Genomic DNA, 14,486 nt, shown 5'->3' on the forward strand with positions numbered 1-14,486 from the left:
AAGGGCTGGAAAATGTGGGAAATAAGCTGGAATATTTGGTGATACAACTGTCTCTGCCATACTCTAGTAGCCATTTTGGGCTTAATGGTAGTGGCAGCAGTGCCCTCTTGGAGACTACAGAGTCCAGCAGGAAATAGGGTTACCCAGTGGAATTAGAAGGGATGCTCAGCAGGAGACTTCAGGGAATAGAGGGAAAAGAGGACATCTAGTTTCTAGACAAGGCTCACCCACTTATTACAAACTCCCTGATTGCTATATTGCCTCACATAAAAGCTAACATTGCCAACCCTTTTGATTTGCATAGTATAGAAGTGAGAGGAAACTACTACCAGACAATGTGATAGTTTTCAAATCTGGGCTGTGAACGAAGAAGCCATAGGAGTAGAAACTACTTGGTGACCCACCATGGTTCTGGAAGTACCTGTGCTTTAAAGACCTAGGATTTTTTTTTCTTCTTTTTTCTATTTTTTTCCCCCCTGTGGCAAAATACACATACAGTTGACCATCTTAACTATTTTAGGTGCATAGTTAAGTGGCACTAAATACATTCATAATGTTGTGCAAACCATAATCACCATCAGTCTGTGTAACTCTTTCATCTTGTAAAACTCTTGCAACTTGGAGATTTCATCATCTTGAAACATCTTGGAACTCTGTACTCATTAAACAGTGCCTCCCGATTCATCTCTCCCCCCAAGTCCCTGGCAACCACCATTCCACTTCCTGGCCTCCATAATTTTGACTGTGCTAAGTAGCTCGTATAAATGGAACCATACAGTGTTTGTCTTTTTCTGTTACTGGACTGTTTCATTTATTGTAACATCCTTAAGGTTCATCCAGTGTTGTAGCAAATGTTGGAATTTTCTTCCCTGTAACGGCTGAACAGTAACCCGTTGTATGCATAGACCACACTTGCCTATCCATTCACCTATCAGTGGACACTTGAGTTGCTGTCATGTTTTAGTTACTGTGCATAATACTGCTGTGAACATGGGTGTACAAATATCTCTTTGAGATTCTGCTTTCAATACTTTGGGGGCATATATGCAGAAACGGAATTGCTGGATTATATGGTCATTCTATTTTAAAATATTTTAAAATGTTTTCCACAGACACTGTATCATTTTACATTCCTATTAGCAGTGCACAGGAATTCCAATGTCTCCTTGTCCTTGTCAACTCTGGTTATTTTGTTTGAGAGTAGCCATCCCAATGGGTGTGAGGTTGTACTTCATTGTAGTTTTGATTTGCATTTTCCTAAAGATTAGTGATATTGAGCACCTTTTCATGTGCTTAATTGGCCATTTATTTTCTCTGGGGGAATGTGTATTCACCTCTGTTGCTCATTTTGAAGCCAGATTGTTTTTATGTTGTTGATTTTCCGAATTTTCTAAATATTCTGGATATTACTCCCTTATCAGGTACATTACTTGTAAATATTTTCTCCCATTCTGTGGGTTACCATTTCACTCTGTTGATATTGTCTATTGATGCATAAAATTTTATATTTTTATGAAGTCTAATTTTTCTATTTTCCTTTTTTGCTTGTGTCCTTTGCACTGTATCCAAGAAATCATTGTCAGTCCAATGTTGTGAAGTTTTTGTCGTATGTTTTCTAAGGTTTTATAGTTAGCCCTTAAATTTATGTCTTTCATTCATTTTGAGTTAGTTTTATGTATGGTGTTAGGTAATGGTCCAAATTTATTCTTTTTCAGATGGATATCTAGTTTCCCCAGCATCATTGTTGAAAAGACTGCCTTTCCTCAATGAATGGTGTTGGTACCCATTTCAAAAATCATTAGACCATATATGCGAGAGCTTATTTCTAGGCTTTCTCTTCTGTTGGTCTATGTTTTTTATGCCACTATCACACTGGTTTGGTTACCACAGCTTTGTAGTAAGTTTTGAAATCAGGGATGTGAGTTCTCTAATTTTGTTCTTTTTTCAAGATTGTTTTGGCTATTTTAGGGTCTCTTGAGATTTCATATGAATTTTAGCATGAGTCTTTTTTTGCAAAAAATGTAATTGAGATTTTTGATAGGTATTGCATTGGATCTGTCGATTGCTTTGGGTACTGTTGACATGTGGACAATGTTAAGTCCTCTAGTCCCTGAAGAGGAGATTAGTTTGCAATTATTTATATCTACTCTAATTTCTTTCAGCAATGTTGTGTATTTTTCATTGTAGCACTCTTTGACCTCTTTGGCTAAGGCAATTTCTAAGTATTTTATTCTTTTTGATGTTATTGTAAGTGGAATTCTTTTATAATTTTTTTCTAGATTGCTTATTCTTTATGTATAGAAATGCAACTGATTTTTGTGTGTTGACGTTCCTGCTACTTTACTGAATTCATTTATTAGTTTTAACATTGTTTGTGTGTGTGGGAGTTTAAGTGTTGCATGTATAAGATCATATTATATGTAAACAGAAATAGTTTTATGTCTTCCTTTCTGATTTGCATGCCTTTTATTTCTTTTTCTTGCCCGATAGCTCTGGCTGGAACTTCCAGTATGTTGAATAGAAGTGATGAAATGGGTATCCTCAGAGGAAATGTTTTGAGTCTTTTACCAGTGAGTTTGATGTTTGCTGTGGATTTTTCATTTATGACTTTTATTATTGTAATGTGGTTTCCTTCTCATATTTTGTTGATTTTTTTTTCATGAAAGGGTGTTGAATTTTGTCAAATGTGTTTTTATGCATCAGTTAAGATGATCATGTGATTTTTTTTTCCTCTACATTCTATTGATGTGGTAAATTACATTGATGTAGCTGAAGCATCCTTGCATTTTAAGGATAAATCCCACTTGGCCATGCTGTTTAATCCTTTTAATATGCTGCTGATTTTGGTTTGCTAGTATTTTGTGGAAGATTTTTGCATCTGTGTTGATAAAGGATATTAGTCTGTAGTTTTCTTTTCTCGTAGTGTATTTGTCTGGCTTTGGTATCAGGGTAGTCCTGGCTTCATAGAATAAGTTAGAAAGTGTTCCCTCATCTTTAAGTTTTAAAGTTTGAGAAGGATTGGTGTTAGTTCTTTTTTAAATGTTTGGTGGAATTTGGGGTGCCTGGCTTGCTCAGTTGCTAGAGCATGTAACTCTTGATCTCAGGGTTGTGAGTTCAAGCTCCACATTGATGGGCATAGAGCTTACTTAAAAAAAATTGGTAGAATTCACCAGTGAAGACCAGAGCTTTTTAGGTTCTGGGCTTTTCCTCTTTGGGAGGTTTTGATTACTGATTCAAAATCCTTAAAAGGTATAGGTCTATTTATGTTTTCCATTTCTCCATGATTTAGTCTTGATAGGTTTTATGTTTCTAGGAATTTATCCATGTCATCTCAGTTATCCACTCTGTGGGCATACACCTGTTCATTGTATTCTCTTATAATACCTTTTGTTTCTGTAGAATCAATAGTAATGTCTCCACTTCCATTTCTCATTTTGGTAATGTCAGTCTTCTCTCCTTTTTCCTTAGTGCATCTAGGTAAAGGTTTGTCAGTTGTGTTGATATTTTCAAAGATCCAACTTCTGGTTTCATTTTCTGTTTTTTTTTTTTTTTTTTTTCCTTCCTATTCTCTATTTCACTGAACTCTGCTCTAATCTTTATTATTTCCTTTCTTCTGCTGGCTCCTTCTGGGCTCAGTTTGCTCTTCTTTTTCTAGTTCCTTAGGTTATAGAGTTTGATTGATGATTTGAGATTTTTCTTGTGTGTGTGTGTTTTTTTTTTTTTTCAACGTTTATTTATTTTTGGGACAGAGAGAGACAGAGCATGAACGGGGGAGGGGCAGAGAGAGAGGGAGACACAGAATCGGAAACAGGCTCCAGGCTCTGAGCCATGAGCCCAGAGCCTGACGCGGGGCTCGAACTCACGGACCGCGAGATCGTGACCTGGCTGAAGTCGGACGCTTAACCGACTGCGCCACCCAGGCGCCCCATTGTGTGTGTGTTTTTTAAGATAAGCATTTAAAGTTATCCATTTCCCTTTGGGGCACCTGGGTGGCGCAGTCAGTTAAGTGTTCGACTTTGGCTCGTGATCTCGCGGTTTGTGAGTTCAAGCCCTGCGTCGGGCTCTGTGCTGACAGTTTGGAGCCTAGAGCCTTCAGATTCTGTCTCCCTCTCTCTCTCCCCTTCCCCACTTGCACAGTCTCTCTCTTAAATAAATAAACATTCAAAAAAATAAATTTCCCCTTTAGTACTGCTTTCGCTTTTACATGTTATGGCATGTTGTATTTTCATTTTTATTCATCTCTAGTATTTTCTAATTTCCCCTGTGATTTTTTCTCTGATTCATTGGTTATTTAAGAGTGTGCTATTTAATTCCACAGATTTATGAATTTTCCAGTTTTGCTTCTGTTATTGATTTCTAACTTCAGACTATTGTGGTCAGAGAAGATTTTTTTTTTAAACTGTATGATTCCATTTAAATGAAGTACTTTGAGTAGTCAAAATCATAGAGACAGAAAACAGAATTATGGTTGTCATGGGCTGAGGGATGGGAGGAATGGGGAGGTTATTTAATGGATACAGAGTTTCAGTTTTATAAGATGGAAAAAGTTCTGGCGGTAGAAGGTTGTGATAGTTGTATAACAATATGAATGTGCTTAATGCCATTGAAAAGTACATTTAAAATGGTTAGAATAGCGAATGTTATGTGTATTTTACCACAATAAGAAATTGGAAAAAAATTCTTCATACTTAGTACCTTATTTTAGTTAACTTTCATTCTTGATATAATCACAAATATTTTATTTGAGAGAAGATAATAAATAGCACATATGCAAAAACAAAGGTATATCTCCCTACCCATATAAGGCTGATATAAATTCTAGAGCAAAATAATGAGTTTATGTGTGAATCTTTGAAATATAAATAATACTTAAATCAGTACTTTGCCAGATCATATTTAGAGGTAGAAATGTAAGCTCAGTTTGTTATAAATATGCTCTGCATTTAGAGTTTTTAAAAACACATATTAAAAACACATAGTTTTTACAACACATTTTCTAATTAAAATACTAGAAAAACCAGCCTTATTATGATTCTTTGTAGTGACAGTTCTTTTCATTGATTAAAAACATTTTTTTTATTATTTTCAAAATATAATTTATTTCAACTTGGCTTACATACAACACCCAGCGCTCATCGCAACAAGTGCCCTCCTCAATGCCCATCACCCATTTTCCTCTCCCCCATCCCCATCCACCTTCAGTTTGTTCTTTGTATTTAAGAGTCTCTTGTGGTTTGCCTCTCTCCCTGTTTGTAACTATTTTTTTTCCCTTTCCCTTCCCCCATGGTCTTCTGTTAAGCTTCTCAAGAACCACATAGGAGTGAAAACATATGCTATCTGTCCTTCTCTGACTGACTTATGTCACTCAGCATAATACCTTCCAGTTCCATCCACTTTGCTGCAAATGATTAAAGACATTTTTAATTGAAGTATACTTACCCTATGGTGTGCTATTAATTTCAGGTGTACATATAATGATTCAATAATTCTCTTCATTTCTTGGTGCTCATAAAGATGAGTGTACTCTTAATCTCTGTTTTCTACTTCACCAACCTCTCCCCTGGCAACCATCAATTTGTTCTCTGTATTTAAGAGTCTGTTTGTTGTTGTTGTTGTTTCTCTCTCCTTTTGTTTATTTGTTCATTTGTTGTTTCTTAAATTCCACATATGAGTGAAATAATATGGTATTTCTGTCTCTGTCTGACTTATTTCACTTAGCATTATACTCGCTAGATCCATCCATGTTGTTAGAAATGGCAAGATCACATTCTTTTTAATGGCTGAGTAATATTCCAGTGTGCGTGTGTGTGTGTGTGTGTGTGTGCGCACGTGTGTGTGTGTGTGCGTGTGCACATCCTACATCATTTATTGATGGACATTTGGGTTGCTTGCATATCTTGGCTATTGTAAAAGGCAGAAGATTTATGTGACCTGAAGAGAAACCAGAGTATAATCTTGGCTATTGTAAATAATGCTGCAATAAACATGGTGGTATATGTATCTTTTCAAATTGCTGTTTTCATTTTCTTTGGGTAAATACCCAGTAGTAGAATTAACTGATCATATTTCTATTTTGATTTTTGAGGGACCTCCATAATGTTTTCCCCAGTGGCTGCATCAGTTTGCATTCCCACCAACAGTGCATGAGAGTTTCTTTTTCTCCACATCCTGTCAACACTTGTTATTTCTTGTTTTGTTTGTTTCTTTGTTTGTTTGATTTTAGTGATTGTGGCAGGTGTCAGATGATATCTCATTGTGGTCTTAATTTGCACTGCCCTGATGATTAGTGATGTTGAGCATCTTTCATGTGTCTTTTGGCTATCTGTATGTCTTCTTTGGAAAGGTTCCCTGTCCATTTTTAAATTAGATTATTTGGGGTTTATTTGGTGTTGAGTTGTATAAGTTCTTTATATATTTTGGATATTAATCTCTTATTGGATATATATCATTTGCAAATATCTTCTCCCATTCATTAGGTTGCTTTTTCATTTTGTTGATGGTTTCCATTGCTGTACAAAAGCTTTTTATTTTGGTGTAGTCCCAATAGTTTAATTTTGCTTTTGTTTTCCTTGCCTGAGGAGACATAGCTAGAAAATGTTTCTATGGCTGATGTCAAAGAAATTACTGCCTAGTTTTCTTCTAGGATTTCTATGGTTTCAGACCTCACATTTAGATTTTTAAATGTATTTTGAGTTTATTTTTAGGTATGGTATGAGAAAGTGGTCCAGTTTGATTCTTTTGCATGTAACTGTCCATTTTCCTAACATCGTTTGTTGAAGAGACTTTTTCCCCCCATTGTATTTTCTTGCCTTCTTTGTCATAGGTTAATTGACTATAAAAGCTTGGGTTATTTCTGGGCACTCTATTCAGTTTCATTGATTTATGTGCCTTTTTTTGTGTGTGTGCTGGTACTGTACTATTTTGATTACTACAGCTTTGTAGTATAATTTGAAATATAGAATTGTGATACTTCCAGCTTTGTTCTTTCTCAAGGTTGCTTTGGCTTTCCTTTTTTTTTTTTTTGTTTTTTTTTTTTTTTGTGATTCTATACAAATTTTAGGATTGTTTGTTCTTGCTCTCTGAAAATGCTATTGTTATTTTGATAGGGATTGCGTTAAATCTTTAGTTTGCCTTCGGTAGTGTGGACATCTTAACCATGTTGGTTTTCTCAGTTGATGAGCATGGAATATCTTTCCATTCATTTGTGTCATCTTCACTTTCTCTCATTGTTGTTTTATAGTTATCAGAGTACAGGTCTTTCATTCCTTGTTTCAGTTGATTCATAGATATTTATTCTTTATGGTGCAACTGTAAATGGGATTGTTTTCTTTTTTTTAATGTTTACTTTTGAGAGAAAAAGAGAGAGAGAGAGAGCGAGAGAGAGAGCGAGCATGAGCACAAGTGGGGTAGAGGCAGAGAGAGAGAGAGACACAGAACCTGAAGGAGGCTCCAGGCTCTGAGCTGTCAGCACAGAGCTCGACGTGGGGCTCAAACTCATGAACCACAAAATTATGACTTGAGCTGAAGTCAGATGCTCAACCACCTGAGCTACCCAGGTGGCCCTAGGATTTTTTTCTTAATTTCTCTTTCTGCTATTTCATTACTAGTATATAGAAATGCAACAGGATTCTGCATATTATTAATTTTTTATCCTGTAACTTGATTGAATTCCTTTATCAGTTCTAGTAGTCTTTTGGTGGAGTAGTTTTTAGGTTTTCTATTTAAAGTATCATGTTTTCTGCAAATAATGAAAATTTTTACTTCTTCCTTACCAATTTGGAGGCCTTTTATTTTTAGGTTTTCCATATATAGTATGTTGTCTGAGAATAATTAACATTTTTGCTTCTTTCTTACCAATTTGGATGCCTTTTATTTATTTTTTCTTGTCTGATTGCTGTGGCTAGGACTTCTAGCACTGTGTTGAATACAAGTGGTGAGAATGGACACCCTTGTTGTGTTCCTGACCTTTGAGGAAAAGCTTTCAGTTTTTCACCATTGACTATGATGTTAGCTGTTGGTTTTTCTTCTGTGGTCTTTATTATGGTGAGGTATGTTCCCTCCAAACCTAGTTTGTTGAGAGTTTTATCACGAATGGATGTTATACTTTGTCAGGTGCTATTTCTGCACTTATTACCATGATCATTTGGTTTTAATCCTTTCTCTTACCGATGTGATTTATCATGTTGATTGATTTGCAAATATTGAACCACTCTTATATCCCTGGAATAAATCGCACTTCATTGTGATGAATTATTTTTGTAGTGTATTGTTTGGTTTGGTTTGTTAATATTTTGTTGAGGACCTCTGCAGCTATGTTCATCAGAGATATTGAACTGTAGTTTTCTTTTTTTGTAGTGTTTTTTGTCTGGTTGTGTTATCAGCATAATGCTGGCCTTGTAGAATAAATTTGGAAGCTTTCCTTCCTTTTCTTTTTTTCTTTGGAATAGTTTAAGAGGAATAAGTATCAAGTCTTTTTTAAATGTTTGGTAGATGGGCGCCTGGGTGACTCAGTTGGCTAAGCATCCGACTTCAGCTCAGGTCATGATCTCTGTGGTTTGTGGGTTTGAGCCCCACATTAGGCTCTGTGCTAACAGCTCAGAGCCTGGAGCCTGCTTCAGATTCTGTGTCTCCCTCTATCTCTCTACCCCTCCCCTGCTCATGCTCTGTCTCTGTCTCTCTCTCAAAAATAAATAAACATTAAAAAAATGTCTGGTAGAATTTACCTGTGAAAACTTCTGGTCCTGGACTTTTGTTTTGGGGGAGTTTTTTGATTACTGATTCAGTAGTTTTTAAATTTTTGACTACTAATTGCTAGTAATTGGTCTGTTAAAATTTTCTATTCTTTGTGATTTGTTTTGGAAGATTATATACTTCTAGGAATTATCCATTTCTTATAGGTTGTCCAATTTGTTGGCATATGATTTTTCTTAACATTCTGTTATAATCCTTTGTATTTCTGTGGTGTCAGTTGTCATTTCTTCTATTTCATTTCTGATTTATTTATTTGAGTCTTCTCTCTTTTTTTCTTCTTGATGAATCTGGCTAAAGATTTATCAGTTTTGTTTATCTTTTCAAAGAATAATATCCTGGGTTCATTGATCTGTTGTTTTTTTTTAGTCTCATTCTTTCTTTTTTTTTTTTAACATTTATTTATTTTTGAGAGAGAGAGCAAGTGGAGGAGAGCCAGAGAGAGTGGGGGACAGAGGACTCAAAGTGGGCTTGGTGCTGACAGCAGCAAGCCTAATGCCGGGCTCGAACTCATGAACCACGAGATCATGACTTGAGCTGAAGTTGGACGCTCAGCTGACTGAGCTACAAGGCACCCCTAGTCTCATTTATTTCTGCTATAATCTTTATTATTTCCTTCCTTCTACTGGGTTTGGGCTTTCTTTGTTCTTCTTTCTCTAGCTTCTTTAGGTGTAAGGTTAGGGTGTTTATTTGAGATTTTTCTTGCTTCTTGAGGTAGGGCTCTATCTCCCTTACAACAGCTTTTGCTCACCCCAAAGATTTTGGAACATTGTGTTTTCATTTTCATTTGTCTTCATATTTTCTTTCATTTCCTCTTTGATTTCTTGGTGGACCATTTCATTGCTTAATAGCATGTTATTTAGCCCCCATGTATTTGTGTTCTTTCCTGATTTTTTCTTGCACATTGTTGCAGTCAGAAAAGATGCTGATATGATTTCAATCTTTAAAAATCTACTGAGACTTGTTTTCTGGCCTATCATGTGATCTCTTCTGGAGATCATTCCTTGTGCACTTGAAAAGAATGTATATTTTGCTATTTTTGGACAGAATGTTCTGAATATATGTTAGGTCCATCTGGTTCAGGGTATCATTCAAAGGCACTATTTCCTTGTTGATTTCTGTCTGGATGATCTATCCATTGTTGTAAATGGGGTGTTAAAGTTCTCTACTATTATTTTATTAGTGTCAATTTCTGCCTTTATTTATTTTTAATGTTTTTATTTGTTATTTGAGAGAGAGAGAGTGCACACAAGTTCAAGCAGGGGAAAGGGACAAAGGAGGGAGAGAGAAATAGAGGCAGAGAGGGAGGGAAGAAGAGAGGGAGGGAGGGAGGGAGGGAGGGAGAGAGAGAGAGAGAGAGAGAGAGAGAGAGAATTTCAAGCAGGCTCCACGCTTTGCACGGAGGCTGATACAGGCCTTGATCCCATGACCCCAGGATCATGACCTGAGCCAAAAATAAGCATTGGACGCTCAAATAACTGTGCCATGCAGGTGCCCCAATTTCTTCCTTTATATCTGTTAATAGTTGTTTTATGTATGTAGGTGCCTTCAAGTTGGGTGCATAAATATTTACAATTTATTATATTCTTTTGTTGAATTCTTTTTATCACTCAGTAGTGTCCTTCTTTGTCTCTTGTTACAGTCTTTGTTTTAAAGTCTATTTTTCTGATGTAAGTATTGTTACCATAGCTTCTTTTTACTTCTATTTGCATGTTTTTCCATCCCTTCACTTTCAGTCTATATGTGTCTTGTGTCTGAAGTGGGTCTCTTATAGGCAGCATATAGATGAGTCCTGCTATTTTTTTTTTTTTTATTAAGTAGGCTCCATGTGCAGCATGGAGCCCCATGCAGCGCTTGAACTCATGAGCCTGAGATCAAGACCTGAGGTGAGACCAATGGTCAGACACTTGGGGCGCCTGGGTGGCTCAGTCAGTTAAGCATCTGACTTTGGGTCAGGTCATGGTCTTGCAGTTTGTGAGTTTGAGCCCTGCATGGGGCTCCATGCCTACAGTTTAGGGCCTGGAACCTGCTTTGGATTCTGTGTCTCCATCTCTCTCTGCCTTTCCCTGCTCGTGTTCTGTCTCTGTCTCCTCTCTATAAAAAATAAATAAACACTAAAAAATTAAGAAAAAACAGGGTCAGACACTTCACTGACTGAGCCACCCAGGAACCCCGATGGGTCTTCCTTTTTAATTTATTCAGTTATTCCATGTCTTTTGATTGGAGCATTTATTTCATTGACAATCAAAGTAATTATTGATGGATATCTATTATTGCCATTTTGGTACTTGTTTTGTGGTTGTTTTGTAGTTTTCCTCTGTTTCTTTCTTTTTTTATTCTCTTCTTTGTGATTTCATGGCTTTCTTTAGTTAATATGCTTGCATTCCTTTCTCTTTATTTTTTGTGTATTATAGCTTTTTGATTTATGGTTACTGTTAGGTTCATCTATAACATCTTATGCATACAGAAGTCTGTATTAAGTTGATGGTCACTTAAGTTTAAATTCATTCTAAAAGCCTTAAAATTTGACATCCCTTCATTTTGTGTGTATGATGTTATACTTTATATCCTTTTATTGTGTGAATCTCTTGACTGATTTCTATAGATATAATTGATTTTACTGATTTTGTGCTTTAACCTCTGTACTAGTTATCTGGGGATGTCTTAATTTCTCCTTCACTTTTGAAGGACAATTTTGCTGCACATAGATTCTTGGTTGACAGGTTTTTTTTCTTTTTCTATTTTGGAGACTTCTGGCCTCCACAGTTTCTGAGAGAAATCTGTTGATAATCTTCTGTTCTGTTACTTCTCTTGCTGATTTCAAGAGTCTGTCTTTGTCATTGCCTTTTGAAAGTTCTCTATAGTGTCCATATGTGTTGCTGAGTTCATCATCCTTGGAGTTTGTTGAGCTTTGGTTTTTATATTCATGTCCTTCATCAAATTTGGGAAGTTTTCAGCCATTATTTTTTCAAATATTCTCTCTGCTCCTTTCTCTCTCTCTCCTTCTTCTGGGGTTCCCACAGTGTATATGTTGATTCACTTGATGGTGTCATCCAGGTTCCCTTAGCTCTGTTTATTTTTCTTCAATTTTTTTTCTTTTTGTTCCTCAGATTCCATGATTTCCACTGTCCTGCCTTCAAACTCGCTGATTCTTTCCTCTAGATTCTCAAAGCTGCCTTAAAATCCCTCTAGGGAATTTTAATTCTAGTTATTGTAATTTTCAGCTCCAGAATTACTTTTCGGTTTCTTTTTAGACTCTCTATCTTTTTGTTGACATTTCTATTTTGTTCATACACTGATTTTTTTTGGCTTTTTTTTTTTTGCTTCCTCCACATTTTCCTTTAGTTCTTTGAGCTTCTTTAAGACAGTTGTTTTAGAGTCTTTAATAGATTTGCTAACATGTCTTTCAGGAAGAGTTTCTGTTGATTAATTTTTTTTCTTTGTGCTATTCTTTCCCATTTCTTTGTATGCTTTGTGATTTTTGTTGTTGAAAACTGGACATTTGGATCTAATAACTTGTTAACTCTAGAGATCATATTCTCCTCCTTTCATAGGATTTGCCGGGGTTTTTTTCATTTTTGTTCATTGCTTTTTAAAAAATGCTTTACACTGTCTCTGTGCCAAGGATAATTCTGAGGTGTAAACTTAGGGTCATTTCAGGTGTTTTATGAGCCTGCACCTTTCCCTGGGTGTGTATGCTTACTTTCTAATTTTCCCTGTATATTCAGTTGCTTTTGAATATTCTAGTCTTTAATATCTGGCTCCCAAAAGGGGAAAAAGAAAAATGAAGAGGGGGAAAAAACATCAGCCTTTTAAATCTCCTGGAAATCATTTCAGCCAGAGGGGAGGGGCTTGCCACATGGGTGGAAGTACGACAACGACTGCCTACCTCTTCATCTGAATCTCAGTGATTAGAAGGAGTAATCAGTGATGAGAGCACTGATCCCTGAAATGAGGAGGACAGGGTCCTTCTTGCCCTTCCTGGCTTCTGCAAGCTGTATACAGATTGTTCCATAAAGACATGCACAGCAGCTGCTTTGGAGCTAGGAGTGGGAGACAGATAGTGCAAGAGCTAAAAGTGACTAAATTAACCATAATTTAATATCCAAGCCTTCCCCTGGAAGTTGCGAGCCTTCCACAGACTCCCAAGTTCCAAAATAGTTATATCAAATAGATTCTGCTGGTGCAATTATTGTCTCGGTTAAGAGACACATTCCTGGTGCTTCCTACTCCACTACCTCCTCAGAATGCTCTTCCAAACCCCAAGATTTTACACTTGAAAGTCATATGTTGTATGAAGTGGGAAAAACAAGCAAGATAGAAAACTCTATGTGCAGTATGAACACGTCTACATCAAACAACCACAATACAAACTAAACACACAAAAAGGAGAAGCCAATAAATGTAAATGTGGCAGTCATCTTTGGTTTAAAGAAAAATTTCTTTCTCTTTTACCTTTCTGTATTTTCCATATTTTCTATATTGAAAAATAAGGCAGAATACATTTACATAATAAACACAGTACGCAGATGCTATGCCATAAATCTGTTCCTGGGGCACATGGTTCATCTAAAACATGTGCATAGGCTTCCCATGGTGAGACAACTCCACTGTCATTAACTCTGGGCTGGCACAGAGTAGGTGCTCAATAAATTTGTTGAATGAATGAATGATTACATGTGTGTATGTGTGGGTACGACTTGGCTCACAAATAACTGAAAGCCTAGTATAGGTGTGGAGTTTTTAATGGAGTGTTACTGAGAATAAAAAGCCTAGATTCTCCACTCTTGGCCCAGCATCAGTTGTTACTGGCCTCAGTGCGTCTTTACAGGAGGAAGGTCTACACTGGGGAGAGATGGTTACCTCTTTCAGTAAGCAGCAGGAACCCTGTGTGCTGTTACTTTATCCTTCTGATACCCAGGAATAGCCGTGGCTAGAAAAGTTCCTGTCATTATGGATCTTCCAGGATGGGAACTGTGGAAAAAATTGCCAGACATATTTACTTTCTGAAAATCTCACCAGACAAGTTAAATGATTGAGAAAGGTCACCTGGCAATATCGGATGGGAAAAAATAACCCAACACCTTAAATTCCTTTTAAGAGAGATTAGTAATTTTAGTTTGCTCTTTCACTTTGTTTTTTGGAGGATGGGAGAGGGAAGTGGTTTAAGGAGGAGAGAAAGAGGCATGGCCATTTGTCCACTTAATTTTAAAAGCCTGAAAAATTGAGGTGGTAAAATGTTAGAAGTTGAATTATCTGTTGTGACACCCAACTGGTACTTATAATGGCATTGGGAAACAGAAATCAAGAGAAATTACTAGACCTGCAGAGAGTGCAGGTTTTCAGTATTATTAAGGTATTGGATTTTGTGAGTTACTCTAGTTATTTGGTGCTGTGACTCTAAAAGGCTTTTGTGAGTTTTGGAGAAGACTATTTTATAATAGCTTTGATCATTTCTCATTCTCCTTAATGTCTTTTCTGATGACCAGGCTTTTAAAACTCTTTAAAAAAATTTTTTTTTCAACGTTTATTTATTTTGGGGACAGAGAGAGACAGAGCATGAATGGGGGAGGGGCAGAGAGAGAGGGAGACACAGAATCGGAAACAGGCTCCAGGCTCTGAGCCGTCAGCCCAGAGCCTGACGCGGGGCTCGAACTCCCGGACCTCGAGATCGTGACCTGGCTGAAGTCGGACACTTAACCGACTGCGCCACCCAGGCGCCCCTTAAAACTCTTTTA

Source organism: Lynx canadensis, chromosome F1, assembly GCF_007474595.2.
Source record: "Lynx canadensis isolate LIC74 chromosome F1, mLynCan4.pri.v2, whole genome shotgun sequence".
Classification (NCBI taxonomy): Eukaryota; Metazoa; Chordata; class Mammalia; order Carnivora; family Felidae; genus Lynx; species Lynx canadensis.